The 15,476-nt window shown below is 34.7% G+C and overlaps 1 protein-coding gene across 4 annotated transcripts in view; it reads left to right on the top strand.

Annotated features, from left to right (window-relative positions):
- The window catches only part of LOC119079053 (CUGBP Elav-like family member 1), a 158,141-nt gene that overhangs the window by 39,327 nt on the left and 103,338 nt on the right, over positions 1 to 15,476 (top strand). Inside the window, exon 1 of one of the 4 annotated variants that reach the window (XM_037186852.1) lies at positions 2,613 to 3,423. The exons of 1 other annotated variant lie outside the window; for it this stretch is intronic. The gene's annotated coding sequence lies outside the window, so the exon portion shown is untranslated. Of the gene's footprint in view, positions 1 to 2,612; positions 3,424 to 15,476 lie in introns of those variants that run through there. 2 more of the 4 variants (XM_037186851.1, XM_037186853.1) reach the window with 2 other exon arrangements.

Below are 15,476 nucleotides of genomic sequence, written 5' to 3'. Positions count from 1 at the left end.
GTCTTCCCATTCTGATGATTATGTACACTTATTACAACATTAAATGTTAGTATTCCGACTATACACAAAAACCTTTTTTCATTCTGTATACAAATCGAGAAGAAGAAGAACAGAAACCCGAAATTGATAGGGAAATCAAAGCAAAAATGTAAAAATGTAATAACATTATCCTTAACCGGTTCATTATAATATAAAAAAGTCAGAGGGAAAAAATTGGTTTGAATAACGTAATCGATACCCATACATCATTGAGAAATTGCTCACTATATATGCATGTGGAGTAGCCCCGGCTTCGCTCGGAATCAAAAAAAAGTGTTCACGATTTTCACGCGTCAAAGTACATATTCCTGGCTCAAGCGAGTTTAAATATTTTTTCCAGATTTTTCCGCGTCAAAAACAAATTTTCATCCGTCAAAAATATTTCCACCAGTCAAAAACAAATTTTCCAGACTTTTACGCGTTAAAAACAATTTTTCATCTATCAAAAATACTTCCATCCGTCAAAAGTATTTTCTTTTGACTTTGACGCATCATAAATATTTTTTTCGACCTTTCAAAAGAAAGTTTCAAAACTTTGACGCATGAAAAACTTTTTTTTTAAATTTTACCCGTCAAAAATATTTTCACACGTCAAAAATATTGCGAAAAATTTCGAAAATTTCCTGAAATTTCAAGAAAATTCTGGAATTTTCAAGATTTTCGGGAAATCTCAAAAAGTTCGGTAAATTTAAATAATTTCGGGAATTTGATCAATTTTAATTCTTCAAAACTCTTGAAATCTTGGTAATTGCAGAAGATCCTAATTCGAGAACCTTCAAGAATTTAGTGACTTTTCTAGAATTTCGAGAATTTTTAAGAATTTCAGGAATTTAAAATATTTTAATTCTTCAAAATTCTTTAAAAAAAATTTAATTGTAGAATTTCGAACATTACCGCAATTTTAAAGATTTGAAGAATTCAGTAATTAAAAAAATGAAAATGATTTTTTTCCACAGCAGTTGATATGTCAAGTCTCTAGTACTTTTCACCCGAAGAACCAAACCAACAACCAAACATTCAACTTTATATTATAAACATCACGTTGATGAATATATAATATGTATACGTTTTCACGTGTGACAACGTATCTCCATATTCACCATCTTATATCCACATAAGAAAAAGATACCAACGAACCAACAAAAAAAAGGGATCGAAGAAACAAATCATGACAAATTCATTAAAAAAAATCAATTGAAATTGTTACCGATAAACCGTCACGATATTCGATAACAGAAAGTCTCATTTTATGTGTGTATATATAGAAAAGCGCTACCCCCCATCAGTGTCTGAAAGCGTTATAATATAGAACACCCTGGTTTGCATGCCGTTTTTCTCTCCTCCGTCGTCATATAATATGAGTATACGAAGAAAATCCTCAGATATTGCTTTTGTACAGAAAAACAGAATGTAAAAGAGAAACAAAAAAGCGAAATATTTTTCTGATGTACACAGAAACAGAACGGACAAAAAAAAACTGTAAACACAAAAGATCGTTCCCTTTACCTCACTAACTTACTGCAGGCAATGAGTTAAGTTTCAGTTGAGTATGTATTATAAACTGTGTTCTGAGTTGGATGGCATGAACTATGAAACAGCGTCGTGTATATGGCAGAATATATACACGAAGGGACAAGACTCTCCAGAAGAAATAGTATATTACTATACACGGGAAGGGATTTGATATTTCGTATCCAGATGAGTAAAAGTGTTCGAGGGCTTTAGCCCGAGCTACTTTTACTCATCGTGATACGAAATATCAAATTATTTCCCGATTGTAGTATGATGTTTTCCTTTACGAAGAAGCAAAAGACTTTTTCCTAGGGACGGAAAGTCCATTTTCCCTCCCTAGTAAAGGAAAAAAACATACGTAGTCCCATGCATAGTTCCACACTCCACTATATTTACGCAAACAAATATATGCATACACACATATCGGAGCCGATATCAGAGGGAACATCAGCGATGTATATACAACAGAAATGAGAATGAGGAGATCAAAACGAAACAAAAATAACTGAGTTCAAAAACGAGATTCCAACTGAGTTTTAAAGCTTTTTCAAGCGCATTAATGTTGTGTTGTAAAGCTTATTCGTACAACATGCACACACATATAGAGGGCTACCCTTATACGATGTAACAGTGTAAAAGGGAAAATGAGATATATGTAGAATGCCGTTCGGGGGATATTTCTTCTTTTTTTTCGTGTGCTGTGTGTTATTATTATTATGATTTTCGATTGGTTGTTGCGCATGCTTCCATTTTAAAATTATTTGTGTTTCTTACACCCTCGCTGTAATACAACATTTTCGGTATTACTCGTTCAGCAAAAATTTACTTAGTATGTTGAGTTAGCTCGAAGTGTTAGGAACTCGGTATCCGGTTTTTCGATTATTCTATTCCGAAGAAACAATTTTCAAAGAAATTCATTACTGTGACAGGTTAAGTGTTTTGATATCGAAGAAGGAAGAAACCGTATGAAAACCAGAGACATTTCGATTTCATTCAAAAAATTAACGGAACTTTGACAATGTACTTTAATGTCTTTAATTGCATGTTATGTCGATAGAGCTTAATTCAATATTTGAAAACAAACTCCTTTACACAATAATAATAAGAGAAGACGTAAGAGTATAATTTCGGGTGAATAAAAGAGGAAAACTTATACAAAAATCAAAAAATTTCGTAAATGTCAGTCGGTGTTTTTCCTGTCTGTTTATATATTTTAATCAGCCGTTTGATCGGTTCTTTTTGTCAATCATCAAGAAAACATTTATTTACAAAACCGCTAAAAAAGTGATACATGTCGTCGTCGTCGTCATAATATATAAATGTAACTTAAGAGCAAATCAAGCGATTGCCTAAATAAATCGCATGTTCTGTAAATAAAAATAAAATATTGTTCCGTTGTGTGTGCCATATGTGATGTCGTAGTCGTAGTCGTTTGTGTGATATGCCCTCACAATATAAATAAATACTGAAAGTATAGCGCGCGCGGTGTATATCGAATCGTATAGCGGTGTATCGATATTTATAGTGGTAAAAATGCTCTTCATGTAGCAGGAAGTTTTGTATGATTTTTTTTTTATATATATAAAATATTACCCGAGAGTCGCGTCTGTGATTCGATTAATTGAAAACGTGCCATGTAAAAATATTGAATTTTTGTTGGATTTTGTTTTTTCATTGGTAAAAACGGGAGGAAAAAGCAGTCACGGAAAAAAACAAAAACAAAACCGATGAAAGAATGAAAATACTCTCGCGCGTTCTATGCAGTGAATGTCAATAGGAAAAAATGTTGTTTATCGATGTGATATTAGTTTTCTGGTATGCTGAACCATTTGTTCGAAACTTGTAAGAGAACGAAAATCGGATAGCCAAATGGTAAATTAATTTTTTTTTGTCTTGTCGTCGTTTTTGGATTCATTTTTTTTAAACTCATTTTTCATTGCAATTTGTGTGAAAAGGTTTTTCCCTTTTAATTAATGAAAAAGTTGCATGAACTCAAGTTGCTTTTGTTTCTCTCAGAGCTTTTTTTCCCTTCTTTTCGTGAAATAAATGCCAGAAATTTAACCCCACTCTAACCTTTTGTGTAATTCTTCAGATCCGTTTATACTTTGTTGAATTGCACACTGGTGTTTTGGGAACATTTTGGCTTTATTCCAAAAAGTTTTGAGAGTTCTCATTAAAAATGTATCTACTGTGTCCAAAGGACATTGTGAGCAAAAAAATAAAATAAAATTTCTTTTGATTATAATCACTAACGGTTACTGTGCTCATAGACATTCGTTTCGTTTCCTCTTTCGAGACGGTTATTGTTAACATAAAACAAAAAAGTTTCGAGAAAATTTCTTTTACTTTTCTCGTTATAAGGAAATCACTTGCACTTGCAGTGTTTATTTACACTCGAATCCTTTTCTTAAATGAAGAGACACAATTTTATGTCAACTTTATGTCCGTAACAGTGAAATTAGCACTGTTGTTGCCGATGGCATGCCGGGTTTATTTACCAAATTCAAATATAATTTCATTAAATCACCGAAAAAAGCCCGTCTGCAATTTCATAATTTTCCGTTCCATTTATTTTATTCAAATTTCCTTTCGAATGCGTTTCGACTTTATCTGGTGCATTTGGCTTTTTTGGTTCGGAGTTTTTCATTGAGAAAATATTAGTACCACCTGTTGTATCGGTGGAAGACGTAATGAAAATGAAAATGACTAAAAGAACGGTGGTGGCGGCGGTTGGATTTTTTCGTCGTTAAATAGCCATTTATTTTCAATTAGAATTTAGAATATTGACCGAGAGCAGGACGAAGATACTTTTATGAACAGGTGTACGTAACAATGTTTAACGATTCTTTTCATGCTAATGCAGACGTGAGTGCAAAGTGTTGATAATTGACGATTTGCGAAGAGTTCAAGTTGAAAGTAATTCTGTCGGGGAAGATTGGATTAAGCGCAAAAATGTGGTAAAATGGGATTTGACTACTCTAGTGACTGTGACCTATTTTTACAGCTTCCTAATTGGTTTAACATAATTTTTGCTAGAATAAATGTCTGCATCTTGAAACAGTTGGATTTCGAGGCACAAAACAGAAATAGTTTTAAACGGTAGATTTATTCTAAAACTTTTCACACCAATTTCTACTCAGCTAACCGTTTATGAAAAGTTTTGTGATGTAAAAAGAAGCTACTGAGTCGACGGTTGAGTCTGGTCCTCGGTGACGAGGAAGCCAGTCTGGTCCTCGGTGACGAGGAAGCCAGTCTGGTCCTCAGTGACGAGGAAGCCAGTCTGGTCCTCGGTGACGAGGAAGGCAGTCTGGTCCTCGGTGACGAGGAAGCCAGTCTGGTCCTCGGTGACGAGGAAGCCAGTCTGGTCCTCGGTGACCAGGAAGCCTTGAAAAGTTGGACACAAAAAACAACCGTTGCGAATTGTCTTGAGTTGGACACCACTAACAATTTTGTACCATTCATCGAGCAATTCTTTTGTTTTCGAAAACTCAGTGGTCCAGTGGCTGGTGTCTTCATAAGGGACATACGTATCACGATAGTAAACCTATTCCTTCTCTCGTATAACATAGTTGATGGAATTCTTGATGTTTATGAGTCTTAATCAGAAATAGTTGATGGATTTAAAAACAACCTTTTACTTCAACAATTTTAAGACACGTTTTGATATATAGGAGATATCGCTAACCCGAGCAAATCGTTTATTTTTGTCGATGGTACCGATAACAGATTGTTTCAAAAAGACAATTTTCATTTCTTTCATTTTTTTCTTTGCATTTTTATAATTAAATGCTCGTAAAACATCAGGAAACGTTCAAAAACGTTCAAAAACTATTAACGAGCAAAGAAAAAAGAGGAATTTTTCGGGAATTTTCGGGAATTAATTCCCAAATATTAGGCTTTGATTACCACAGTCTAGAAACTTGATTATCAATGACGGTCAACCGCAAATAGGTTCGTAAAACGAAACCACCTAACTAATTTGAACTTATTTTATTACACACCTCGGATGAATAGGTACATTTTTGTTTTGGACCTGTGTGTTGGCTTTCGGTGCGGTGTACACATGTCAACCAATTATTTTTTCATATGTGCACCGATTGATTAACCGTATTTCACCAAGAAACTAATGTACGTACACATTTCTTACATTATTTTTCAAAACATTTATTCCCCTCGGCAAAATAAGAGGGGATAAAACTCTATTTCTCTCAGTGTACTGTCATCAGACGAAGCGTCAATTAAACGTATTTTATCATGTCCTTAGTAGAGAAAAATTGTGAGGAATCCTAAACGTTAAAACTTTATAAAAAAAAAAATTGAACGCTATCGTTTGCATTATTTGTATTTTCGTTACAATTCGTAACGTTAGAAGGACGTTTCCATCGATGTAACGTTACAACTCTATTTCTAAAAATCGTACAACCTCGGTACCGTTGCGGGCCGTAACTTATTGAAAGTAACCTCGAAAGTAACGTAACAAATTGTTAGTTATTATAACGTTACGCCAGTACCTATTCCAAAAACTAACATTGTGCCAGATGCCTAAGAATAAATTACTTTACAATGCACGCTTGAAATAGTTATTTGTTTACCGAGGGATTCGTTAGCTGCGCTCTGGCCGCAAGACCATTTGGCACTCTTGTGGGAATTAACTCTTTTCTTCCAGAGGTGAACACAACGTTTTTCACGTTTTTCGTATGTGAGATTTGTGGCTACGAAAACATTCATTTCAGAGAAAAAAAAATGTCTATTTTGTCTCCTATTCTCTCTCAAAACAATAGGGAGAAAATGGACATTTTCTTCCCAAAAGGGTCATCAAACGAAGCGTCAGCAAAACATAAGGTTTTCATGGCCATTTGTTAACTCTTGGCTTTTGCAAGTTTTTTTTCGTATCAAATCAGTTTGTGTTGTTGACCTTTTACAGACGGTAAGCATTGCTTTACCAGTTACCATACCTGTTACTTCTTCTGATTGAAATATGTTGAACAGATTGATATCAAATCTGGTTACTTCATTAGTTTAAACATGCATTTTAATATATAACACCACATTAACCAGAGCTGATTGATTTTGTTTGTTGTAACAGAGGGACAGATAAAAGTAGAAAATTCTCCTGCGCTCAAAAGAAAATCCTTTGTTAGGAAAATCTTCAGAAAATCAATTAACTTTTAAGGAAATACTTGAAAATCAACGCAAAATCAAAGGAAAATTGTGTAAAAATGCTTATAATTCCTTTGAAATTGAAAAAAAAAATCATTTCGAATCCTAGATGATCCTCAGAAAATCCTTTTGCATTCCAAATGCACGATTACATGTCGCTCAGTTGTAGGTGCCGTTAACAGATGATTACAGCCGTCGGCAGCAGTAGTTATTCTGATGGCTTTAGAGAGTATAAACAACAGTCTAGCCTGCTATGTGTTCCTATTGTTATGATGCCATCAAATTTAATCTCGATTTATGATGCACGAAAAATCTCTTCAAATTTCCTTAACAAAAATCCAACCGAGAACTTTACACACAAATTATTCTCATACTTTCAATTAAAAGTGGATTTTCCCCATTTTACTAAACCAATTTACCGCTTTTGTCATTGAAATATCGCAGGAAAATCCGAAAATTCGTTACACAATATCAGCGCTCCACACTAAACGAAAAACTCGAAACTTTAGCTCGTAAATTGCCTGATATATGACGGAAAAGAAGTTATCATATCAGTCTAACACCATGGCTCCGAAACGTTATCATATTCAATGGAATAGTGGGTATATGTGGTGCAACAACCCCTTTTTGTTGTCTCTCGAACTAAAACAAAAAAAAAATCGAAAGGGAAACAAAGTCAAAAGTTATTACCTCTTACATACATGTTCTGACTTTATTTTCATTCGTTTTTATGATCCGATAAAAAAACATAATTTAATTCTATTGTTTTTTTACGTGTTCCTTTATGTGTTGTATAATATGACAAAAAGGACACCACAACTTTATCGGGGTGAAGTTAGCCCAAAGCCAAAATCTGGACTAGTAACAATTTAACCTTATGTGTGTGTGTGCTGTATTTGTGTGCTGTATGTGTATGTGTGTACATAACAAATCCTATTACATAAAGAGTTATGCTCCGGCATTTATATATAACATGTTCTGTTATTTACTTGGGATCGTACATTCTATAATCCGATTGTCTGACAAGATATTCAGTTCTCATGGCTAGTGTGTATTTTGGTCGGACCAAAGTATTCAATGCTCTTGGCTGGTGTGTATTTTGGTCGGACCAAAGTATTCAATGCTCTTGGCTGGTGCGTATTTTGGTCGGTCCAAAATATTCAGTTCTCTTGGCTTTTGTGTATTTTGGTCGGCCCAATATGTTCAGTTCTCTTGACTGGTGTGTATTTTGGTCGGTCCAAAATATTCAGTTCTCTTGGCTGGTGTGTATTTTGGTCGGACCAAAACATTCAGTTCTCATGGCTGGTGTGTATTTTGGTCGGACCAAGATATTCACAAAATATTGACTGGTGTGTATTTTGGTCGGACCAAAACATTCAGTTCTCTTGGCTGGTGTGTATTTTGGTCGGTCCAAAATATTCAGTTCTCATGGCTAGTGTGTATTTTGGTCGGTCCAAAATATTCAGTTCTCTTGACTGGTGTGTATTTTGGTCGGACCAAGATATTCACAAAATATTGACTGGTGTGTATTTTGGTCGGACCAAGATATTCAGTTCTCATGGCTGGTGTGTATTTTGGTCGGAGCAAGATATTCACAAAATATTGACTGGTGTGTATTTTGGTCGAACCAAGATATTCAGTTCTCATGGCTGGTGTGTATTTTGGTCGGACCAAGATATTCAGTTCTCATGGCTGGTGTGTATTTTGGTCGGACCAAGATATTCACAAAATATTGACTGGTGTGTATTTTGGTCGGTCCAAAATATTCAGTTCTCTTGGCTGTTGTGTATTTTGGTCGGACTAAGATATTCACAAAATATTGACTGGTGTGTATTTTGGTCCGACCAAAATACACACCAGCCATGAGAACTGAATATCTTGGTCCGACCAAAATACACACCAGCCAAGAGAACTGAATATTTTGGACCGACCAAAATACACACCAGCCATGAGAACTGAATATCTTGGTCCGACCAAAATACACACCAGTCAAGAGAACTGAATATATTGGGCCGACCAAAATACACACCAGTCAATATTTTGTGAATATTTTGGTCCGACCAAAATACACACCAGCCATGAGAAGTGAATATTTTGGACCGACCAAAATACACACTAGCCATGAGAACTGAATATTTTGGACCGACCAAAATACACACCAGCCATGAGAACTGAATATTTTGGTCCGACCAAAATACACACCAGCCAAGAGAACTGAATATTTTGGACCGACCAAAATACACACTAGCCATGAGAACTGAATATTTTGGACCGACCAAAATACACACCAGCCATGAGAACTGAATATTTTGGTCCGACCAAAATACACACCAGTCAATATTTTGTGAATATCTTGGTCCGACCAAAATACACACCAGCCATGAGAAGTGAATATTTTGGACCGACCAAAATACACACTAGCCATGAGAACTGAATATTTTGGTCCGACCAAAATACACACCAGTCAAGAGAACTGAACATATTGGGCCGACCAAAATACACAAAAGCCAAGAGAACTGAATATTTTGGACCGACCAAAATACACACCAGTCAATATTTTGTGAATATCTTGGTCCGACCAAAATACACACCAGCCATGAGAACTGAATGTTTTGGTCCGACCAAAATACACACCAGTCAATATTTTGTGAATATCTTGGTCCGACCAAAATACACACCAGCCATGAGAACTGAATGTTTTGGTCCGACCAAAATACACACCAGCCAAGAGAACTGAATATTTTGGACCGACCAAAATACACACCAGTCAAGAGAACTGAACATATTGGGCCGACCAAAATACACAAAAGCCAAGAGAACTGAATATTTTGGACCGACCAAAATACGCACCAGCCAAGAGCATTGAATACTTTGGTCCGACCAAAATACACACCAGCCAAGAGCATTGAATACTTTGGTCCGACCAAAATACACACTAGCCATGAGAACTGAATATCTTGTCAGACAATCGGATTATAGAATGTACGATCCCAAGTAAATAACAGAACATGTTATATATAAATGCCGGAGCATAACTCTTTATGTAATAGGATTTGTTATGTACGCACATACACATACAGCACACAAATACAGCACACACACACATAAGGTTAAACTGTTACTAGTCCAGATTTTGGCTTTGGGCTAACTTCACCCCGATACAACTTTTCGTTTTTATCGTTTTTACTTCAATATTCCCGCACCGAATATTGTTCCTCTCACATATAACCGAGGAAAAAAACACTCACACACAACACAGATAGAATCCAAATCCATAATAATATGGTGGCAGGCTATATATAGGGTACATACATAATCTGTAATACAGTCTAACATAACGATATAGCGGAAGTAATCGAATTTTTTGCCTTTAAGCTCGTTTGTTATGTTTTCTGTTGCTTCGTCTGTTGCATACTTAATTTGATCTTGATTTTTTAAAATCAACCAAACACACACAGATGAAACGAACGAAGTATATTAATACACACAGCACAATGGGAACAAAACGATTTTTTTTTGGTTGGGAGAAAATGAAAATCGAAAATTTGCTTGAGAAAAACCTCCGTGTGTGTAATTGGAGTTGAATGATTTTCTGGTGAAAAACACGCCGAAATGGAGAGATTGTTAACATTCCATAATTCCAGTTCGAATATTTTCCTCTCCGTTACCGTGCCACACCGAATAAAACTTGCACTTTGTGTGTGTGGTGGTGGTGGGTTACCTTTTTTTTCTTGACGTTTTATTAGCATATCGTTTTGTTATGGTTCATTTTCCGGGGGGGCGGCGGAAAAACAAAAAATTTAATTGACTCATTTATTTGTAAAAGTTTTATTTGTTTTCGCTTTTTGTGTGGATTTTGTTTGGCTTTTTTATTCGTCTTCTCTCTTCCGCTTAATTTATTTTGAGTGATAATCGCTTGTGCGTGTAATAAAATGAAATTCACGGGAATTAAGAAGTTTAACTTTCGCGAAACGGCGCTATAACGATTTATATGCAAAAGTAAATTTGAAAAATGATTGAGCACCGAAAAACTTCTCAGGCGAACGTTTAATTCATATTTTTCCGCGTAGCCGGTGCAGACAGTCGTTACCAGTTTGATTGATCGTCTGGTTGACTTTTAACACACTCATAATAGACAAAGAGCCTCACGTACATTTCCGTTTATCATCTCGGTTCCCGGATAAAGGCTTGTGCAGTATTGTTACCATTTTGTGGAAATTGGAAAACATTTTGTTTGCTGTTGACTCATAGGAAGTATTGAGGCATCAAGACACTTATAGAACAACTATAAATACCTTGAGTTCTTGGCTTACTTTGTCAGATCCAGTGCATATTTTCTGGATTTTCTTTTCAAGAATTTTGAAGAATTTCAGGTTTTTCAAGAATTTCAAGAAATTTCTAGAATTTTGAATAATTTAATTTCGTGAATTTTCAAGGAAGAAAGAAGGTGTTAGACACATCACCTTGAAAGCAGTCACTTCAACTAGATTTTTTCGTTGACAAAGGATTTTCAAAAGAAAATCCTCTGAGGATTTTATGCGTATTTTGTATGATGTTGGGAAGATTTTCTTTACCGATTTTGCTGAATTTTCAAGGATTTTATTTTTAAGTTTTGAAGATTTTCATAGATTTCCAATGCTTTCCTTAACCTGTTACAAACGGCAAGCATTTGACCAGTATTTATCGGGTCTATTTATTTCATAGATCAAAGTATTTTTCATCTGTTGATTTCAAATCTTGTACTTCAATTTTTGTAACATGCATTTTCCTATATGAGGAACCATATTACCCAAAGCTTGTCATTCTTTTTGTCGTCGTTATCGATAACGGATGAATAGGGTAAGTTATTTTAGGATTTTGTTGAGATGATTTCCTATTTGACAGATGATTTTCTAGTTTACCCGCTTCTTATTAGGACACTTCTTTTACTCAACAACAAAAATTCGACAGCACACGGAGTATCGGTTGACCTACGGAAAGTGAAAAAGTTGGAAAGTATGCTCTCGGACTATAACAAGTCGGTTAAATTGCTTCAAATTGATCCAAGATTGAAATGAGACGACCCGAATATTTGTTTTCAAGTAAAGTTTTTGAGTATCTGTGAACGTTTATTCAAACTCACAGAACTACGGCTCATCGAATGAAATTAAACAACCAAAGTTTAAAACTTTGCCCTGCTAGAAATTCCGATATTCCCAACAATTTCTGTATTATGGACAAACTGAGATAAAATTATCCGAATTATGTAATACAACCAACAAAATCATCATCTGATTATTTGTGCCAAAATTCACTTAAAACTTTAAATTGTTTGTTAGTCAGTTGAGAGCGTAGAAGAGTTTTCCTCTAAAGTGCATTACCCCCATTTCCAATCATAAACTGAAAGAATAAAACAATAAAAACAACGAAACAAAACCAGAAATATTGGCAACGAACTTGAAACTTACCAAACAAATTAATTCGAAATTAGAATTTCCATGTCTAGACATAAGTTGGATCGATTAACCAATTTTTCCCCTTTAGTTTTTTGTATGAAAAATGGAAAAACTTAAAATTTTTGATTTTTATTTCGTTCATGCTGCACGGGACGAACCTCTGGTTATAAATTGATTGTATATTACGACTGACACAATATTGTAATTGGGTATGCATTGAAATAAACAGAAAAATTGTACAATGCGGGTGGTTATTTATGGCGCGAATGTAATTTTTTTTATTTCACCACTGAAAGAAGTTTTGAAGTTTTATGTTAGATGTTGCTGTGTTCCCGTGAACTCGGTCAAAACAACTTCACGGTTGAAATGTTTAAAGGAATAAACTTTACTGATTCATATACAACACAAGCACTCACGAAAAAGCAAGTGGAAAACGAAAATTGCGAACATAAATATGTGCATTTGGTTTGAAGATAAATTCCGTAAGATGGATAGTTATGGGAACCAGTCAGGGACCATCTATAACGTTCTCACGTACGTAGGGAATAAGTGAATGAAAGATGAACACCGTTAACCTTTGAAAGAGGGCAAAGTAGAAGTAACTTGACCTATTACTTCCATTGTTTATCGAAGGCGATTAGTATTAGATGTAAAATCTTGTACTTCATTCGTGTTACCATTTTCTATTTTGATGGTTTTATCATATAATAAGAGAATGTTGACCACAGCTAATCGCTTATTTTTGTCATCAGTGATAACCAGTACCGGACTGGCTCGAAAAAGCCCATCGGTGGCTCCATGCAACTCAATTTAAAAAGGCCCACAAATTAAAAATTCTCATACAAAAATCCAAAAGGCCCATCGGGAATCCCCCGAATTCACCGTATGGCCAGTCCGGGCCTGGTGATAACAGTTGATAACAGGTGACTATGACAAATTTGAAAGTTTGACGTTTGTGACCAAGTAGTCAAGTACAATTTTTCAAATTTACGAATTTTGAAACCGAATTTACGTAGGTCGCGGAACACAATTCAAGGGGCTTAGCCGAAATTAAAACTCTTTTTTTAATTTTAATTTATAAATTTGAAAGAATTTTTTCGTAGTTTAAACCTCTCAGAAAATCTAAGAATATCTTGGTGGATGAGATCCAAATTCAGTGACTATTTTTGGGAAAACATTTTCCTATGTTTTCTTGAAATGTCTCAAAATTTCCTAGATTTCCTTAATTTTCCCAAAAAATTATTTTCGGAAAATGTAGGAAAGTTCGGGAAAATGTAGGAAAATTTTTGAAAAGTTAGGAACATTCCGGAAAATACAAGAAAATGTTCTGCCAAAAATACTTCATGTCAAAATTTGGATACCATTCTATAACAAGTCCCCCAATTCAAGTACAGACGTTGTTGCCTTAAGTGATTCGTCAGGTGAATCACTACAATCCGCTTGATTTTTATAGCTTGGGTCCATTACGTTTTCCATACCGTTCCAAGGCGAGGCTTCCATTGACCAGGTTATTAAAATCGAAACATTTGCCATTTCACTCATTGCTTATCGAATGGATCGACTCCACCATGTGTAATTTACCCCTTTGTTCAACCAAGACGAAAAAGGAGCAAAATTGATTTCCGGCATCCCTTCAAGACCGAAACTTAATTTCTTGTCAGCACAACAGCTCTGGGGTTATTTAAATTATTTTGATATTAATAACAATATGTTGTGTTATGCAATGCGCCCGTTCTGACTGTATTATGATGCCAAGAATATATGTGGAAACTTTCTTTTTTGAATAAACACCACAAAATATCTACTTCGATATATTCACCAAAACTCCAGTTCATATATGATGTTCAACAAAGAACAATAAGATAACAACGCGAGATACGAATTCATGATGTTTGTCTTTTCGGTGTTGTGTTTGTTTGCTCGAAACGTTTAAATAAACATATTCGCTTCCTCCGCATGTACATACGTTGTGCATGCCATACCGTATATTCTCTTGAACAATATAAACACAAAACATAAAAGTTGTTGTTTTCATGGATTTTCTACAACACTTTATGTTAAACCAATTAGTAAATTAATCCTAATAAAATATACTATTTCGATGTGCTATACCATAATATAATAATACACCGGCTATGTCTGTCTATATATGTGCACCACTCGCCGGCCGTACACTATTCAAATTTATACTCTTTGTAGTAGCCATGGCCGAAAGAGGATTAAATTGGAACTTGGGGGGTAATAGGGAAAATTAAATAAATAATGAACCCCAGGGCGCATAAGATTCACAATCAAAATAATCGCAAAACACGCAACCAAGTCATGCACAACACAATCGTAGATTAGGATGATTGGAATGAAAAACGAAATTTTTTTCCCTTTCTGTTTTGTTTTTTATTTGTTTTGGAAAGTGATAATATAATTAAAACTAATTGCATTCGGTTGATGTTTCGATTATATTTTGTTTTGTTATTCTAAATGAGAAGTGAGAATTTATTGGATTATTATATTTTGGTCGTTTGTATTGTATGTGATTCGAAATTGTTAGTGAAAGTGAAATTTTAGCATAGTTTAGGTAGAGACTGCCAAACAGAGACAATTTTTGAAAAATCATTTTCTTGATTCTATCGAAATTTCTTGAAAACTTTCCCGAATTTATCGGGAAGCATTTTCAAGAAAATTCGATAAAATCGAAAAAATTGAAGAATTTATTGAAATCAATAAAATAGTTGAAACATTCTTCACTACAAGCTACCAATTAAATCGAAGATTCGGATTTACAGATCAGTTGTTGTTACAGTTGAGCTATATGAGTAGAGTTAACTTTATTATAAGCGTGAATGTTCAAATGTTAGAACGAAGCAACAGATTTTGAAGAACACACCTGATTAACAATATTTTAACAAATGAAGTAGCAGACTTCAAGACTTAGTAATTAATTGCAAATTTGAAGTTGTAGCATCGGCGCCATTATTCATTGATCGAATCATTTATGTTTTTGAATTCATTTCCATACAGTAAGCGTCTGTGAAATTCAGACACCAATCTACTTCAGCTGATTTTCAAACAAACAAAAGTTCTCTTGCACCTTTATGTGGATAAATCAGTTACAAGTGCGCGGTAGTGTAATACCATGTAAAGACTTATGAGCAGTTTTGTTTGAATGTATTATGCAAATGCATAATTTAGTTCAACTTTTGTTCAAATTATTATAAGAACTGTTGGGGAAAAGTTAGCTAGAAACAAATACAAGAACTACTCCTCAACGATGTAACTATTCACACAACCGTCGTTTCATCCGTAGTGATAATCACAATATTCAGCCGAGCA

Source organism: Bradysia coprophila, unplaced genomic scaffold, assembly GCF_014529535.1.
Source record: "Bradysia coprophila strain Holo2 unplaced genomic scaffold, BU_Bcop_v1 contig_297, whole genome shotgun sequence".
NCBI classification, from domain to species: domain Eukaryota; kingdom Metazoa; phylum Arthropoda; class Insecta; order Diptera; family Sciaridae; genus Bradysia; species Bradysia coprophila.
The sequence above is the reverse complement of the archived record's forward strand: the minus strand, read 5'-3'. Positions and strand labels throughout refer to the sequence as shown.